This window comes from Ailuropoda melanoleuca, chromosome 8, assembly GCF_002007445.2.
Source record: "Ailuropoda melanoleuca isolate Jingjing chromosome 8, ASM200744v2, whole genome shotgun sequence".
NCBI classification, from domain to species: Eukaryota; Metazoa; Chordata; class Mammalia; order Carnivora; family Ursidae; genus Ailuropoda; species Ailuropoda melanoleuca.
The window spans coordinates 17,664,320-17,681,985 of record NC_048225.1 but is presented as its reverse complement, the minus strand read 5'-3'; the positions used below and the strand labels follow the sequence as shown (position 1 = coordinate 17,681,985).

The 17,666-nt window shown below is 44.5% G+C and overlaps 1 long non-coding RNA gene across 1 annotated transcript in view; it reads left to right on the top strand.

Annotated features, from left to right (window-relative positions):
- Window positions 1-17,666, top strand: part of LOC117803332 — a 236,440-nt gene that overhangs the window by 147,856 nt on the left and 70,918 nt on the right. Inside the window, exon 2 of the long non-coding RNA XR_004627056.1 lies at window positions 877-993. This is a non-coding gene — a long non-coding RNA (uncharacterized LOC117803332). The remainder of the gene's footprint in view (window positions 1-876; window positions 994-17,666) is intronic.

Below are 17,666 nucleotides of genomic sequence, written 5' to 3'. Positions count from 1 at the left end.
ACACACACACACACACACACACACACACACACACACACACACACGGAGTTTGGTGTCATCAGGGAGCATGTGTTACTTTGTTTGGGTGTCTGAAATGGGTGGGAATAAGACTGACCCAGCAGGTCAGGCAGTGAGGTCTATCAGAGCCCTGGGATCACGCTGATGTGTCCTATTTAATTCACGAAGACAGTGCTGCCAACCTTGCACTGGGGACAGTGGTGCTGATGCGCTTGCCGTGGGCACTGGCTGGCCGCTTGCCTTTTGGCCTGAGGTATGGTCGCATGTTCTGTGGCCAAGGGACGGGGAGTGTCTCCTAACTGGGAGGCTACCAGCCTTCGATAGGGATGGAGTCCTGTGCTCTCAGCCTTGGCTGCAGGCTCCGACCAAGTCCAGACAGAGACTGGGCATGTAGTGAGAGGGACACCGAGCACCAGGGAGCATGGGTTGGAGACAGCCACCTCATCCGGCCAAGCCTGCGAAGAGGCAGTCCCTGTTGAACCTTTGGTTCCTCTGGGCTCCTAGCTTTCTCTTCCAACAGTGGTGTGAGGGGAGGTGGGTGCACTTTCTTTAGTTGACGCAGACAGAACCACAAGACACCCTACCTTATGACAATGTCATTTATGCTTGGTTGCTTTCTCCCTCCCTAGGATGAGATATTAGTGAGTGCAGGGGTTGCCCTCATCTCCGTGTACCCCGAGCCTTAGCACAGCACTGAGCCCACAGACACATGAAAAGAGAGCTCATTAAATGCTAAGGAGAGAGGCGTGGTGTTTGAAGGACCCCCATAAGCTGGGTGAGGTATATAGGTGTTGGGACCATGGGGAAATGATTTTCCCTTTACCTCTAGTAATCTGTCTTTCTTGTATTCCCCCTCAGTAAAGATGCTGCTGTTCCATGTTCAGTTCTCATCTTTCCAAGACTGTGCTGCTCGAGGAGATCTGCCCTGTGGAAGGCGAACTGTGATCTAGATTATTGGTCAAACGAAGTCAACCGGTAAGTCCTTCTCTGCGAGTTTAATATTTTGTTTCAAAAATGTACCAAACCACTACAAAGGCCACCTCAGTACCCATTGCCCCTGCCTGAAGACATGAAGTGAAACCTCTTAACAGTCAAAAGCAAAGGTTAACGATTTCTAGAACTTTTTAGGCTGTTCTGATATGTCTGTTCTATCAAGATGGCACTTCAGGTGATGTCTAATTGTGGATGGAGAAATTTAACGTTATTGGTTTTATCTCAACATCTGTTGAGTCTTAACGGTCTGTGAGAAAGACTTGATAGGGCTCTGGAGTTCACCACCTTTCTTCAGCAAGGTTTTCCCTCTTCTCCTCTCAGGATACATGCTTTCATGCAGAATCTTAGCGTTTCTTTGTTAGTCGTTTTATAGGGGCTTCACCTAGCATGGTCCCTTGCAGTGTTTGTGAAACTGGAGATTTCCATTTGCTCCTGCTAAGTTTACTGATGGTGCTGATTGCAGTGCCTGTATCTCTTGTCTCATTTTTAAAAAAATGTTTTTGGTAAATATACATGACATAAAAATTACTATCTTAATACTTTTTTAACAAAGTTATTACAATATTATTAACTATATTTCCTATGCGGTACTTTTCGTCCCTGTGACTTATAATTGGAAGTTTGTACGCCTACCTCTCCTTCCCTGATAGCAACCCCCACCTCCCAATTTCCCTCCCATTTGAAAACTACCAGTTTGTTCTCGGTGCTTATGAATCTGTTTCTGTCTTTTTTTCTGTCCGTTCATTTGTTTTGCTTTTTAGATCCCAGATACAAGTGAAATCGTATACTATTTGTCTTCACAGTCGGTTGTGTTGTGAGTGGCTTCTGTCACTTAGCATAATGTCCTCTAGTCCATCCGTACACGAGCATGTATGAGGATTTCTTTCTTTTGTAAGGCTGAGTAATATTCCATTGTATGTATAGACCACATTTTATTTATCCATTCCTCTGTCAACGGATACTTGGATCACTTCCACCTTTTGGCTACTGTGAATAATTCTGCCATGAACACGGATGTACAAGTATCACTTCAAGACCCTGCTTTCAATTCTTTTAGATATGATCCGACACGTGCGATTGTGGAATCATAGGGTAGTTCTATTTCTAGGCATCACCATACTATTTTCCACAGTGGCAACACCATTTTTTTTTTACATTCCACCAAAAGGGCACACGGCTTCCTACTTTTCCATACCTTCTCCAATGCTTATTTTCTCTCTCTCTATATATATTTTTGGTAACAACCATCTTAAGGAGTGTGCGGTAGTATTTCATTGTAGTTTAAGTTTTGCATTTCCCTGAGGAGTGGTGATATTTTCATGTACTTACTGGCCATTTATATGCTGTCTTTGCCAAAATTCAAGTCCTTTGCCCATTTTTGAATCTAGCTTTTTTTGTTGAGTTGTAGGAGTTTTTCATCTATTCGGGTTCCCTCATCAGATAGATGATTTGCAAATATTTCCTTCCATTCAGCAGGTTGCCTTTTTGCTGATCATGTCATTTAATGCACAGAAGTTTTAAATTTTGATGTAGTCTGATTTATCTATTTTTTTTCTTTTTCTGCTTGGCTTTTGATGTTCCATCCAAGAAATCATTGCCAAATCCAAAGTAATGAAACTTTTCCCTATATTTTCTTCTTAAGTGTTTTATAGCTTTAGGCCTTACATTTAGGTCTTTGATTTATCTTTTGTAGACCTGTTTTCACCCTTCCTTAGTAAGTTTCTTGATCACAGAGGCTGTGGCTGTCCATCTGCATATTCTTGGCATTTAGGATATACATGGAACAGAGTAGGTGATCAGTAAATTATAGCTGAAGGAGACAACTTTATCAGACATGATGAGACTAAACCAAAGAATGTATTTATAGTGACTTGCCTTCTTCATAATAGTTATAACCCACTGCCTTGGGGACCCATAAAGAAATCTATAAATTAAAAAAGTAATACTTCTTATAAGGGCTTTTTGGCATTTTATTTATTTACTTTTTCCTTGAGGATATTTAATGGAATATTTGAATATTTGTCATCCTGGTTGTGTTCTTATCACACTTGACCTTGAGTGCCTTTCTCGTGAGGTCTGTGCACAGTTAGCTTTAGACTGATGAGACTATGCAAAGAGATTGTTTCTCTCGTCCATGTGGGTCCCCCAAATCCTGGGTCAGTCAGTGGAGGAGGTGGGCACTGAGTCGACAGCTGACCAAGTTAGCTTCATGACCTGGGGCAAGTTTTCCACATCTCTGAGCCTCCTTCAGTTCCTTCATTTCTAAAACGAGAGAGCACGTATGAGAGTCCTAGTTCGAAAGTTATCCGTTTAGGTTCTGGTGATAGGATATTTCAAATAGAAGTAGAAATTTAACTACCTTTGGGAAGAAACCAAGACAAGATGGACCTCAGTTTGGCTTGCAGAGAACTTTCCTACCCCAGAGATGATCTGAGAGTCAGGGGGAGAGAAGGCTGTACCCACAGTCTGCAGTGACGTTCCTGCTCGCATACCATGTGCTGGCAGGGAGGCTGGTGAATTGAGAAAAAAGTCCTATTATTGTTGTCATTGCATCAAGGACATCAACCCATCTCAGACGTTCCAGAGCCAGTTGTCTTGTACTTGGGTACGTGTGCGGCACAACCAGTTTAAAAGATAAGAGGCTCTTGGTTACACTGTTAAAGCTGTGAAGACCAATCCCCACCCACCCCCCAAGTCCCATACATCCCACGTGTTTCCTGGTGAGTTTCAGCCACATTTGAGAGACAGTTACGGCGCCGCCCTGCCTGGTGGACTCCTCCACAGGGTAGCCCGTGTGTACTAGCGTCTGATGCTGAGGTCTCCCCTCTGCCACAGCCATTCTTGGACCTTTCCGAGATTGGGCACTGGGCCATCTTTATGGTGCCCATCAAACAGCAAGGCCTAGCAAGGGCGTCAGGGAAATCTGGATTCTGGTCTCTCCTCTTTCCATCTAGGTGAGGTTTGGGCAAGTGAACGACCCTCCCTGGGAATGGGTTTCAACAAGTGTGAAATAGTAGGGATTTTATCTACTGTTTTATATAGAGAATTGGGTTGTCGAAAGAGGGAAGAGTGGAAGGAACTAACTTTGTTGAGCACCTTTTATATGCAAGGTACTCTGCCAGCTGCTCATACAGTTCTGCTTAATGCTCATGTTAGGATGGGAAGATCAATGCTCAGAGAGGTTAAGTGACTTGTTCAGAGTCACACAGCTTGTACACAGCAGAATCAGGATTCTAATGTCTATCTGCTGGATCTAAAGCCAGTGTTTTTTCTCCCACATCATTGGGCCTTGGCGTGGAATTAAATGGATGTATTCTACACTTATGAGAACACCCTTTTCCCTCCTTCCACTGCTCATGTTGCTAATTTGCTTTCCTTAGGGCTCCTGAGAAGGAGGCTCTCAACCCCTGAGCCTTCTGGCTTGTATCTTTGCTGAAGAGCAGACACCACCTATTTTTCCCAGAAGCCATATTTTCTAGAGAAAGGAGAAACTTTCAGTCAAATTGTCAAATGCGGGGACGGGGGTGGGGTGGGGTGGATGCGGTATAAAAATTGCCACAAAGACAAAGAGCCAAGTACAAGCGGGGCTTCATTTTTCTGTGATTCCAACTTGTGGTCATTTCTTTTGCTCTCTTTTCCTTTTTCTAAACATATTGTTCAAAAACCCATTCTTACTGGGGGCCCTGGTGAGTGTTATGGTGTCCAGATTCCTGCTCTGGGGCCCTGGATTCACAAAGGCCAAGTTGACGTCCATTCTGCATCTGGCTTATTTGATGCCAGAGGAGCGCCGAGGTCTCCCGAGAGAGCCAGGAGAGATTTGCCTCCTGCAGAGGTTTGGATAAGCCCCAGCTAATCTCCATGGCTTCTTAAGGGCACACCTGCTTGTCTGCCAGCCAGCAGCCTCCTCGCTCATTTCCCGTGGGACGGCCGGGGTCAGAGGGCCTCCAGAAAGCCTTTTATCCCCCACCACCCCGCCAGGCCCCCCTCAGCAGCACCTGGGTCCACACATAAGATTTTCTTTGAGGGGAGGTCTAGACGTTGTCCTTCCCAGAATGGGGGCCAGTGCCCTTTTCCTTCTTTTTGAGGCAGCTTGCTTGTTCCTTCCTTCTAAATAAGCATTTAATTCAAGCTTTATCATGCATGGCTCAAACTTTATCCCACTGGGGCTAAACTGATCTGAATTAGTTTGTGGGCTGCTGGGCCTTGAACACATAGTAGGTGCTCAGTAAATAAAGATCATGCCTGCTGATGAGCTGCTTGGGACGTCATGCAAGATCCACTGTCACTTTCCATCGGTCTCATCGCTGGGATGTGAGAGTAACACCGATAATATAACATGTCAGAGAATTCAAGTCATTTCTGGTCAGCCGTGGGAGTTAGGGAACCTCTCCTCCCTCCTTTCCCAAATCACATTGTCCTTAATTATCCTCTAGGAGTAGCGAGTAGTGAAGTTGGTTTGTATTCTATGAGCATTCTGCTTCAGATGGGCGGTCAGGGACTGTTGTTTGACATAGGAAGCTCCCAGGTGTTGCCTTCTTTCTTTTTTTCTTTCCTTCCTTCCTTCCTCCGCCCACCCTCCTTCCCTCCCTCTTCCTCCCCCCTCTCTGTCTCTCTCTTTATTTTTTGTACGTCAAGTGGAAGCATGATCATTTTTTTTTAAAGATTTTATTTATTTATTCGACAGAGATAGAGACAGCCAGTGAGAGAGGGAACACAAGCAGGGGGAGTGGGAGAGGAAGAAGCAGGCTCATAGCAGAGGAGCCTGATGTGGGGCTCGATCCCATAATGCCAGGATCATGCCCTGAGCCGAAGGCAGATGCTTACCCGCTGTGCCACCCAGGAGCCCTGAAGCATGATCATTTTTGAAGAGAGTACTGTGAATGGCAAGCTGTATGGGTATGGCTGAAAAGAATCTAATTTTAAAAAGCTGTAATCCTCTCTTCCTTTGAACTCACCAATTTTTCTGCAGGTCTGTAATTCCACTTGTCCCTAATTCCACCAATATTTGTGAAGCCCTTATTCTAAGTCCCTGGGCTGTTTAGAGGGGATGAATCCAGCCGCATGGAAGCCAGTTTACCTGGGAAGATAGGCCATTGGAATTATGTGAGAGAGCCATGTATGTTGATGGTGGATTTGAGCATTGAAGGAGGCGGGATAAATAAACCTCATTTCTTCTGAGTGTGGGCATGATATCACAAGCTTCTCCATTCTTCAGCTATTTTCCCCAAACCACGGCAGGTACGCAATGTCATCCCCGTCTACTAGACGAGGAAGGGAAGCTCAAGGGATTGAGTCGTTTGCCAAGTTGGTGACAGTGTGAAGACGATAACCCAGGTAATACAACTAGGATTTGGAAATCCTGGTATAATTTGAACCCAGCCCTGGATCTGAATAACCCTCGCATTCTACCCTGTTCCATCGACACAGAAAAGCAGCTATCATGGAGGTGGAGAATGTGTTGGGAGTCACTTTCCATGGTTAATACTGTAAAGTGATTAAAACAATTTTATTTGAGTTTATTTTTTTTTAAAGGGAAACGCGTGTAAAGAGAATTTCCCAGTAACTGCTCATCTTCCCTTGCAGTTTGGATTGTATACACAGCAGGGTCTGTGGTGACTTGAAACTACAGGGTTCAATTATTTTAGCTGGAGCACGCTCCCTCTTCCTCCGCCTGCGGCATCCCCGTTAGGAGGCTTCCTGCTCGCTGAAAATGCTTTGGCATCGTCTCTCGTCTGATATGTACACAAATGGATATCCCACACCTCCCTTTTCCCCAGTGGAGCGCACAAACAGCAAGCAGACAGACACTATCAGAGAGCCTGCAACCCAGGGCCCATAATATTGTGGCAGCAAGTAGAAAATAAAGCAGCCAGGGCTGGATGCAGGATAATAGCATAATAGGATAAGTGTGAGAGAGTCAGGAGGCGGTAATGGCCCTGGAGATGTAGAAATTCTGGGAAAGTAGGGCGGCAGGAAAGCAGAGACACCATCTGTGGGATCCAGGCAGTTGTGAGAGACTCTGAATGACACAATATGGAGATTCTGTTACACAACACACCAAACAGTAGTAAAGTAATCATCTGGCCTTACGATTGTCAGACACTCTTTGTTTGAAATGCCGTCTTCCTGGCCACCAACACCAGGAAAGCCATGGATAAATGGCAAGGGTACAAATTGCCTCTTCCTCCAGCCAATTGAAATTGCAGAAAGTGAGAATCCCCAAAATCAATGCTTCCTTTCTTCCCTAGATGGACTCTGCTCTCGACCAGCAGGGGGCACTACCCATGCCCTCACCCTATCTCCTACAAGGACAATAAACAGGGAGATCAGAAGGGATAGAGGGAGAAAGTCCACTTTCCTGGATGCGTGCGCATTGTGCCGGATGCAATGGTCGGCTTTTTGTGTAGATCCTCTCATTTGTTCCTCATTGCGCCCCTTTGAGGTTGGTGGCATCGTTCCAGTTTTAAAGATGAAGACACTGAGCCTCAGAGGAGGAAAATGACTTTCTCAACTTTCCCTGGTGGGGAGCCAGGATTCTTATTTGGGTCTGGATGACTCCCAGGTCCCTGCTCTTTCTGCTGCACGCTGTGTTTCCCAGAGGTGGACCCATCCATGAGCGCATTACATCTTCTCATCTGAGATCCTTTCTCAAATAGACAACATCCATGAAAGTTTCTTTTGACACGAAATGCTTCTCTTTAAGTCTCTGGAAATGTGGAATCAACTAACTGACCAACTAATCAACTAATCAACTTTCAAGTCATTGGAATGATTTTTCTCTAAGTCGGTTTTAGGCAAGAGAGACAGAGGAGAGGCAAACCACTTAGTTAAGGAATTTTGACAAAGCATTAACTTCTTGAGTTTACACCGATCTCGGTACAATTTCTCAGCTCAATATTCTGTACCTTTTACTCTATTGAACTATGACTGCTAAAGTTTACAATGATGACCCAGAGGTGTGGCAAGGATCTAAATCATTAAAGAGGACCAAAGAAGAGCGTAGAAGAAAGAGTACTGATTTTGAATGTCATAAGAGTATAGGCATGCAACCCCATACAGCCACATAGGTCCTGGCCCTGGGCAAACTGATCACTGGAACCTCAGTCCCATCAGCTTGAAGGTAGATGTGCTGTACCTCAAAAGGTGGTTGTGAGAAATCGATAAGCTAGCATGTGGATAAATCCCCAGCACAGGGAGTTACGCATTGGCCCTGCTGAGTAAATCCTAGTCTCCTCCCTAAGGCAGAATAGTAATTTTTAACCACAGGTAGAACAAAACAGATATTGGTCATTTTGAATTTCTTCCCTTTTTACCATTAGTGCTGCATCTGTGAAATGGATCAAGAGCGCTGGGGAGCCACAAAGCATTTGCATCTGCAGAAGGGCCCTGACGGCGTGCTCCCAATGTGGAGTTTAAGTCCTGGCAATGGACTCTGCCACTTACATTAGTTTTGCTTCTGTTGGTGTACATTCTCAAAAACTATGTCATATATTGAACAACAACAATAATAACAAAAATGTAGAGGTGTGAGCAACCCACTGTAGAATTTGCCAGTTTATCCTTTTAATTCAACAACTCAACTTTCTCTGAGCAGACTCAGCCAAGAAGAGCAATTGGCATAATAGTACGCTGCGATCTCCTTGCTCTCTGCATTTCCCCGCAATCCACTGTTCTAAGTCTCCAGCCTCCACCCAGACAGCTCGATGACCTTTAGAGATACATGTCCTTGATTCTATGCATCAAGGTGGGTCAAGTGCACACCAGCGACCCCGACATGATGAAGACCATGAGGAAGAGAAAGGCCTAGAGAAACATACTTAGATTCAGTTACAAGTGAGCCCCATGCAGAGCTGTGTGGCATGGAGTTAAGGCCACTGCCTGACTTTGTAATGAGTCAGCCTTGGTGTGAGTCCTGGTGTTACCACATACAATTCTGGGATGTTAGGAATGTGGCTTAACAACTCCAAGTCTTAGTTTCCTTAGTAGTAAAGTGGATCTGGCTTGTGTAATAAGTTCTCAGTAGGTTTAAATCATTAAATACAATGTGCTTTCTGTTTATCCTGCTGTTTGTAACTTCATTTAGCTACCTCCCAATCTCTTCTGAGACTGAGGTATACTTTCTTCTCATCATTCTCAAAATAGTTCATGTTTTCAGTGTTTCCTCCTTGAATTGGCTAGATGGGCGCTAAATGATTTGGGGCTTCTCAGTCGCAGACAAAACAAGAGCTGGAGGACCACCCCTGGCTCTTGCTATTTCTCTCTCCCCCATTCTCTCCTCCCGCGGAGAGAGGGAGGTGTGATGGGGGCAGTGCCAGTATGGCAGATGTAGGGCTTCTGTCGGGAGACCTGAGCATGGAGAGCATTTTATTTGAACTTGCAATGATTTGTTTCTCACTGCAGACATTATTCTTTAGCATTATTGATCTCCCCTGTCTACTGAGCCCCGTCAGACGTCTTTGACCCTGGTTTGCACCAGGAGCAGTCAAGGGGCTGCCTGAGACTGTCTGGCATTGTGATTGAATTCAATTCCTCTTAATGTTTGCATATGCTGTGTTGTTCTGCCTTGAAATGGTTTGTGCCACTGCAGGTGGGGTCCGGAGTCCGAATCCTTTCCGTCATGCTTCTCACTACAGTAATGGCTTCTCTCCATCAGAATCTCTTGCCTGCATGGCTCCGGCTGTCCCAGGGAGGGGCAGGCTCTCGAAGCTTGCGTCTCTTCTCCAAGAAGTTGGCCAGTGTAGTTTCAGAATGAAACTAGGAGGGCCTGGAGAAGACATTAGTGAATCCGCACGTAGAAACAGAAATGATAGGGTGAGAGAAGGGGAGGAAAAGGGGGAGTCTAGACTAAAAGTTGGGATACCATCCTTTTTCTTTGGTTTTTCTTAGAGTTGGAAGTTTTCCTGAATTACTTTCTAGAGTATTAATGAGAAAAGATCTCAGGGGAGTTTTTTCTTTACCTTTATCATTCAAAGAACAGCTAGCGATATTAGTAGTCCCCCCAAAGTGTTCTTGCCCATCAAATATCTCTGCTCTGGCTTGCCACATTTCATGAGCCCAAACCCATTTCTTTTCCCTTTTAATTTGGAACCAAGCCACCTGCCCTTTGTGCTGTCTCACGATTATTGCTTCCAGACACTTTGAAGCCCTAAGGTCACTCAGAGAGAAGAGTAATATCCCTGGGGGAGGTAGACTAGCCCTGCTTGAAACATTTAATTTTCATAAGAGAGTGATGATAACGTGAATAAGGAGCAAGTATATTTCAGAGAATTAGGCTCCTGGTCCACAGAGAAGGGATCAATAAAGGCTCTGTGTGCATGGTGAAGTAAATCAAAGAGTTGGGGTAATTACTTAAGAAATTTATTCCAAAACCTCTGCTCAGGAGGGGCTTAATTTGATTGCTTACTTTAAATTTATTGTCCATTCAATTCATCAACTCAATCAGATTCTATTTGTTTGTGTAGGCCCAATCTCCAATCTCTCTCTCTCTCTCTCTTTCTCTCTCTCCCCTTCTGTGTGTGTGTATGTGTATTTTTCCAGAAGGGTGGAGATAGAGTGATGATCTTCTACCAATAATCTCATCTTTATTCTAAAATCCATTTCATTGCAGAACTGGCAATATTATCAACATTGTGAGCAAATCAGTGTGTTACATTATGGTTCCTAGAAGGTGAAAGACAAATAGTTGGCTACCACACCATAACCCTTAGTAGAGTTTTCCCTGTATGATATAATCATTTTATGTTTTTGCTGGCATGGCTAGCACCAAGCATCCCAGTATATCACGTGCACTCTGTTGCTTTAACTTGTTGCCATGACAACCTCAACATTCTCCCACAGTAACAAAATTTAAATATGTATCTATGAATTTGAAGAAACATAAAACCCTCCTAGCATCAGTCTGTTTCATATAGCACTCTGAGATGATTTCCATAATAACAATTACTGGATATAATTTCATGAGATGCAATCCATAGTTAATCTTTTCCTTGAAAAGCACAAAATAATCAGGCTCTTTCATAGGCAAATGGGTGAATGCCCTATTTAGTTATTCATCATCTCTTGAATGGATATATATGCCCCTGGGTTAGGCTTGTGTATTAGTTAGGGCATGCTCCAGTAACAAATAGACCCTAAAACAGAGAAAAGTTTTTGTTTTTTTTTAAACAGAAATATATTTCTCCCTCTTGTACCAGACCAATACACGGTTTCTAGTCCACAGTAGCTTTCTGCCATGGGATGATTCCTGAGCCCTTATCAAGCTGGCAGCATCTTGCTGGTAGAGGGCAAAAGGGAGTGCGGATGTGTGGTGTGTTACAAAAACCTCAAGGTGCGGTATATCACTTCCGCTCACATTCCACTAATTACGCTTAGTCCTTTGGCCACATCTAGATATAAATGGAGCTGGAAAAAGTAGTTCCTGGCTTGGCAGGAACTTCTCAGCGGCAACTCTGTGTTCGGGAGGGAGAATCAGGAGTGTTGGTAGATCGCTAGCTAACTCTGCCTACCTGTGTGGTTAAATAGAAGAGGAGGACATGCTTCAAACACATGAGGGTTTCACAGTTTTGGGGGGAGAAAGTCATGTAACTTTGTAGTAAGTGTTGTAGTAAAGGGGTGACCCAAGTGACATGGGAGTGACTACTTCTGCTCGGCCAGATTGGGAAGGTTGGTGACATTGCCTTTATGGTAGCTGCGCCTTGGACTGAGAAGGAGAACCATCTTATAGTAATTTTTAAATAACAGACTTGCTTAAAAGCATGTGTGTGGGAGTGGGAGGCCGGAGGAGATGGGAATGAAGAGGAATAATTAGATAGCGTCGTTGTCCTGGCTGGTTCTTAAGCGATAAGCCTGTATTTGTCCCTTACCCTCCACTTGCCTTATCACGAGTGGGTGACCTTGATGAGACATTTTCAGCACAGTGTCTGTGGTTCCTTTTAATCTCCTGTCAGTTGCTATCACTGTCAGCATGACCTAGCTCTGGTGAAAAATTCAGATTTCATTTCAGCCTTCTCAGGAATGCTAAATTATGACGAAATGTCAGGATGGGAGGAAACCATAAACACTATGGACACGTTACTTAAGGGGGTGATTGAAGGACACTGAGATCTCTTCCTTCAACATTGCAAGGACTGAGAAGACCTGTATTTTGACCTTCTGGATCTTTCTACAGTCTGAGGTTGTTATAACTTGTCACTTGAGCACTGTTTTTTTTTCTAGTGCTGATCGCTGTTGTACTCTAGCCAGGTGAATTGCAATGGACATTTACTTGCGTGGAGGAAGAATGACCTCCAGTTGCCAGTTTACCAAGAGACATTTGTGCGTGTGGAGAGGAATTATAATATTAATCAAACATGCACATTTTGGAATCATCATCTCACTAAACTTTTCCAGGGCAATGTGCCTCCACATTTAGCACCAGCCATCTAGCATACATTATGCTGTATATTTCTATGGCCTTAGAAATAGGTATAAAATAGGCCAATCATGAATTTGTTGTTTTTAAAAGTTCCAGAACGTCAACACGTCTTATTATTCAGTGTCACCTTGTTTTTGCAGCTCACCTGGACTGGGCTGTATCCCATCTTGTGTGGATCAGCTGGTGGCTGCTTTCAGGGCTTACTCAGTTATCTATTTACCTAGCTGGCCCTTGGAACATGGCAGTGATAAATCATCATGTACTTCCTGGGAGCGCAAGTGTATTTCTAGGGGTCAAGCACATCGAGTGGCCTGTTGATGCTCTCTAAAGGCAGAAATCAGGAGCAGCAAGGCAGGACAATAGAAAAAGCTGAAAGTTAAGTAGGAGGCAGACTGGGCCTGAGCTGGGAGGTGCTGAGACGCAGGACCTCGTTCTCTTGTACTTTCTAACGAATAGTCTTTCACAGCAGTTCGTGACCTTGGTGAACACATAACCTTGGAACCTAGTGGTGCAGGTCATTTGAGAGGGTTCTGGCTCCTCTGTAGCTGCTTGTGTCAGAGTGAAATGTGGTGGAAATCGTAGAAGAAAGCTCCTTCATTGTCCCTGAGACAGACTTTTGTCATCTTTCTCCCTCAGAGGCATTTTCTGTAATTATCTGCTTTGCCACTTAAAAAGCCCTTTCCTGGCATTCACTAATGAAGCTCACAGTTCCATGGATTGTGCTCCCCATTTTTCAGAGCTTGGGTTATTAGATGCAGAGGGGTTAGGGTAATTGCCCAAGAGCAGACTGTTTCGATCTGAAATGAACCTAGACATTTAGGATGCTGGTTCTAAAATGTTATTCCCTTTCTGGGCCCAAATTGCAATTCTTTTACGTATGGCTTATGGAGTAATTTATTTATTCGTTCGACACACATTTACTGCATATCATTTTGTACTAGTGTGATGGTAGAGAAATTAATATATAATGTATAATGTGGTCTCCACCATCGAGGACTTCAGACTGAAAGAGGAGAGTGATGTGAATAAAAATAATTATAACATGGCATGACTGATGTAAGAGAGGAATAAATGAACAGGTGCGGGTGACAGAGCCCCAACTCTGCCTTGGCACTTAGGAGGCTAGAGGAAGCAGGCGGGTTAGTAGGAGTTTGCCAGGCTGTGCAAAAGGGGAAATGGCATCTCCATCATGAGCTGTCCAGGCAGTGTCCAGTGACATCCTTGTTTCTTTTTCTAGAACTCTCCTTGCCAAGAAGGTCAGAACCTGCTGATGTGTTGTCTCATTGCCCCTCCGTATTGAAATGTCTCTGTATCTCCAGATGTCTCCTCTTCCTTCTTGAATCAGAGGCAGAAGGGCACTCCTCTTTGCTGAGGCTAGAGCTCTCACTGGAGCGGCCTCATGCAAGCTGTCCATATTCTCTGCTCATTCATAAATTGTTCACAACTGTCTCTTGCATCTTTGCTCTTTCTCCACGTGTAAGTTCCATCCCGATAACAAACAAGGGACCCTTGTCTGGGAGGGGAAGGATCCTTTGAACTAACATTGCTCTCTTGCCTCCCTTTTGTTACTAACCTTTTCAAAAGTTAAGTCTACAGTGATTAGAGTCACTTTCCTTCCAACCCTTGTCATTTGGCTTTACCGTCCACCTTCCATGGGGTCTCTCTCCCTTAACTGTGCTCCTCATTGTCCTGCATCCTGGCTGTTCTCAAGGCTCCTCTGCTTTTCCATCACTGTAATATTTGACACGACTAGCTACTACCACCTGCTTTCTTGAAAATTCTTTCCTCTGGCTTCCATGACACAGCATGCTACTGCTTCTCTTCATTCTTCTCTTTCCTTGATTTTCCAATTTGGATTTGCTAACTCCCATTGGGTCTTCTTTTGGTACTTTTATGATTTTTATGTCTCCTGAGTCTTATCATATGTCAGCTTGCCTTAGAAACATTCTTTTCAAGAACTATAGCTGATCTATTAGGACAAGAAGCAGCATTGCAGAGCGGTTGGGAGTGCAACCTGAGCCAATCAGCCTGTGTTTGATCTTGGCTTGGCTGTGTGGCCTTTAACTTCTTTGTGCTCAAGTTTTCTTACCTGTAAACTGGGGATAATGACACTCTTCTTACAGCGTTGTTGTGAGAATCCAGTGAGTCAAAACATATGAAGTATTTAGAATAGTGACTGGCTCATGGAAAAGAGTCTAAAAGTGTTAATTAGCTGTATTTGCATCTGCCATGGCACCGAGCTCAAGAACAATATTACTATTGTTTATGTACATTTATTTAAAAGGTAAGCCATTTTAAATAATACACATTGTGTAACTTCATTATTATTATTATTATTGAGAGCTTACTATTGGCAGACGTTGGCCTAAGCACTTTTCTTGTTTTATCTCAAGTACCCTCACAACCACCTAGAAATGATCTCCATTATGATCTCCATTTTGCAGATGATGTGACACGGTCTCGGAGAAGTTAGTTGGCTTGCCCAAGTTCAAACAGTGTGTGGTGGATCTGGCCTGACTCCAGGGTTATTGTTCTTCTTTCTTCTTTCTTCTTTCTTCTTCTTCTTCTTTTTTTTTTTTTTTTAAATAGGCTTCACATCCAGCGTGGAGCCCAACACGGGGCTCAAACTCATGACCCTGAGGTCAAGGCCTGAACTGAAATCAACAGTCAGAGTCTCAACCGACTAAGCCACTCAGGCACCCCCAGGGTGATGGTTCTTAACTACTGTGCTCTTCGTAGGTGTTCTCTAGTGCCAACGGATTAACATAGTCAGGAACGTTCCCCAGCTTCCGGCCAACAGTCCACAGCCATGACAGACTTAGTTCTCTTACCAGGCGGCGTGTGAAAAGTTGAAAAGTTTTACAGAATAATAAAGCCCACGTTGGGAATGTATTGCTACACACTCACCTAGCTTATCTAATTACTTTTCTTATGGTTCTTTGGATTCACGATCACATTTTAAGTATCCGGAGGGTGCGAGAGCCTACCTTTTACTTACTTTATGTGTCCTCCACAGTGTCTGAGGGAGCTCTGTGTCCACACAGTCCTTACTGATTACTGACACACACTACAAGCAAGAAAGTGGGACAGAGCCGGATTCAGTGGGCAGGACCTTGGTCACATACTCCCTCACCCTCATCCTTACCAGGCACCTCCTCTGAGAAGACTCCTGGGATCCCACTCCCTTCTAGCAGCCCACCTCCTTCTACCTTCACATCAGAACTAGGCGCCCTGGCCGTCGCCATCTCTCCCAGGGCTCTCTGGACACCTTCAAATGACCCAGTACAGTCCTCTTCAGTTTAGATTATTTACTCCTACTCCTACTGCAATTCAGGGACCTAGTCGATCCTTTTTATATTCTTTGTGCCTAACAATGTTTGGCGCATAGAAGGTTCTCAATAAATACTAATCCAAAAAGTGAATGAAGGAGGCTTTTTAATAAGCTTTCTGGATCTCCCTAAGAATTGGCAGAAGGCGGTAGCACTTGATTCCTTGAGAGCGGTAGCACCTGATTCCTTGAGGTCTTTGCACAGGAGAGGGGAAGGACTTAGCCCCTCTGTGCATGTATTTCCTGCATATGGATGGCAGGGAGTGTGTGGTCAGGCTTTCTCTAGTTGCCTAACTGGGTTGTGTCTGTCAACTCTGCTTGCCTTCTCTCTCTGGCTAGTGCAGAAACATCCATCCACATCTCCACATCCACCCAGCTGAGGCAGCAGTGATGCCAATGTCTCTAGACCCTTTGACGATACCTCCTTGGCTGAGCTGCCATTAGAAATGAACTCCCATTCCCAGGTCCCCTCCATCCCCCAGTGAGCTCTGCAAGTGTTATTTACCTCCATGAAACTTTCGAATCAAGAAATATTGTCAATTTTCCCGTGTGCCGCTTCCAATTATCATGATTATTTTTGATGTGTTTGCGTTCATAAAGTCTTTCCCTTACCGAAGCACCGTCACACACTTTTGTTCATTTGGATGAAGCAACAGAGGGAGTTTAATAATAGTGTTGGCAATGTGAAATGATCAGTGCTATTGCTGAGTGGCTGGTATCAGAATCAATACTTTACATATTATTTCATTTAAATCCTAAGTGGTGGCTCAGAGTTCTGTAGAGTTTGGGGCTGATTGGATTTGAATCCTGGCTTCAAATACCAGCTGTATGACTTCGGATGACGTACTTCAGGTCTCTATGCCTGTTTCCTTATAAGAAAGAGGGGCGTTCAATAGGAAATATTCCATAAACTTGTTGTAGGTAGGAGATGATAAGATTTTGCGTGTCAGGTGGTAAGCACAGTGTTTGGCACATAGCAAGGATGCAGTACCCGTTATTACTGCTCCTCCTGGTCAACCTGTTCCCAACTGCGTTTTGACAGATGAGCAGATAGAGGCTTGAAGTCTGGATTCAGGCTCCACATGGCTAACTACCATGCGTCCCACCTCTTGGGTATTGGCAGTCATACATTCTTACTAGATTGGACTTGACGACTTGGGTCAATTGGTCTTAAAAAGTAATCAAAGCTTCCGGCATGTTATTGGATAATTTCGAATTCTCTTTTTTCCCAGGTGGTATGTGCCAAACCCTCTGATCTTTCTCCCTCGTCCCTAACCCCCCACCAGACTACAGGAACAGACTTCTAAGTTTGCAAGGCCGGCACAGTCCCCCGTTACGGTTGAGGGGTCACATCCCAGCCGCCGACCTTCCCACCAGCTGTCACACCCTCTACCTGCTGCCAAGTGGCCCTGGAAGAATCATCCAAGTGATTTCCTGCCCCGGGAAACATCAAAGCCATCCCGCTCCCTCTCCCCATTCTTTCCACTGAATGCGCCACTGGTTGGTATAAATGGAGGCAAGTCCTCAGCAGCCTCAACAACTTGGGGGGAATTCAGGTTCATGGCGGGGGGACTCAATGGCCAGGGCAGGGAGGTGAAGTCCCACACAATGTCCAGGGATGTGGCCGGACCCTCAGGCCCCAAAAAACACCCGTGACAAGACCAGTAGTCATCATGTACCCAACACCCTGCGTGGGTTTCAACGGGCAGCCTGCTGCCTTGAGTTATTATTTCTATATTGTATAATAATCAGGCCACTGTTTTGAGATCATGTCAGAGATAACAAAGCATCAGAAGCCTCTTCTGTTGCTGAAGAACCAATCAACCTAAACTAATACCTTAATGACCACTTTTCCCAACGAGAAAACAAATTCAGGCAAAAAAAAAAAAAAAAAAAAAAAAAAAAAAAAAAAAA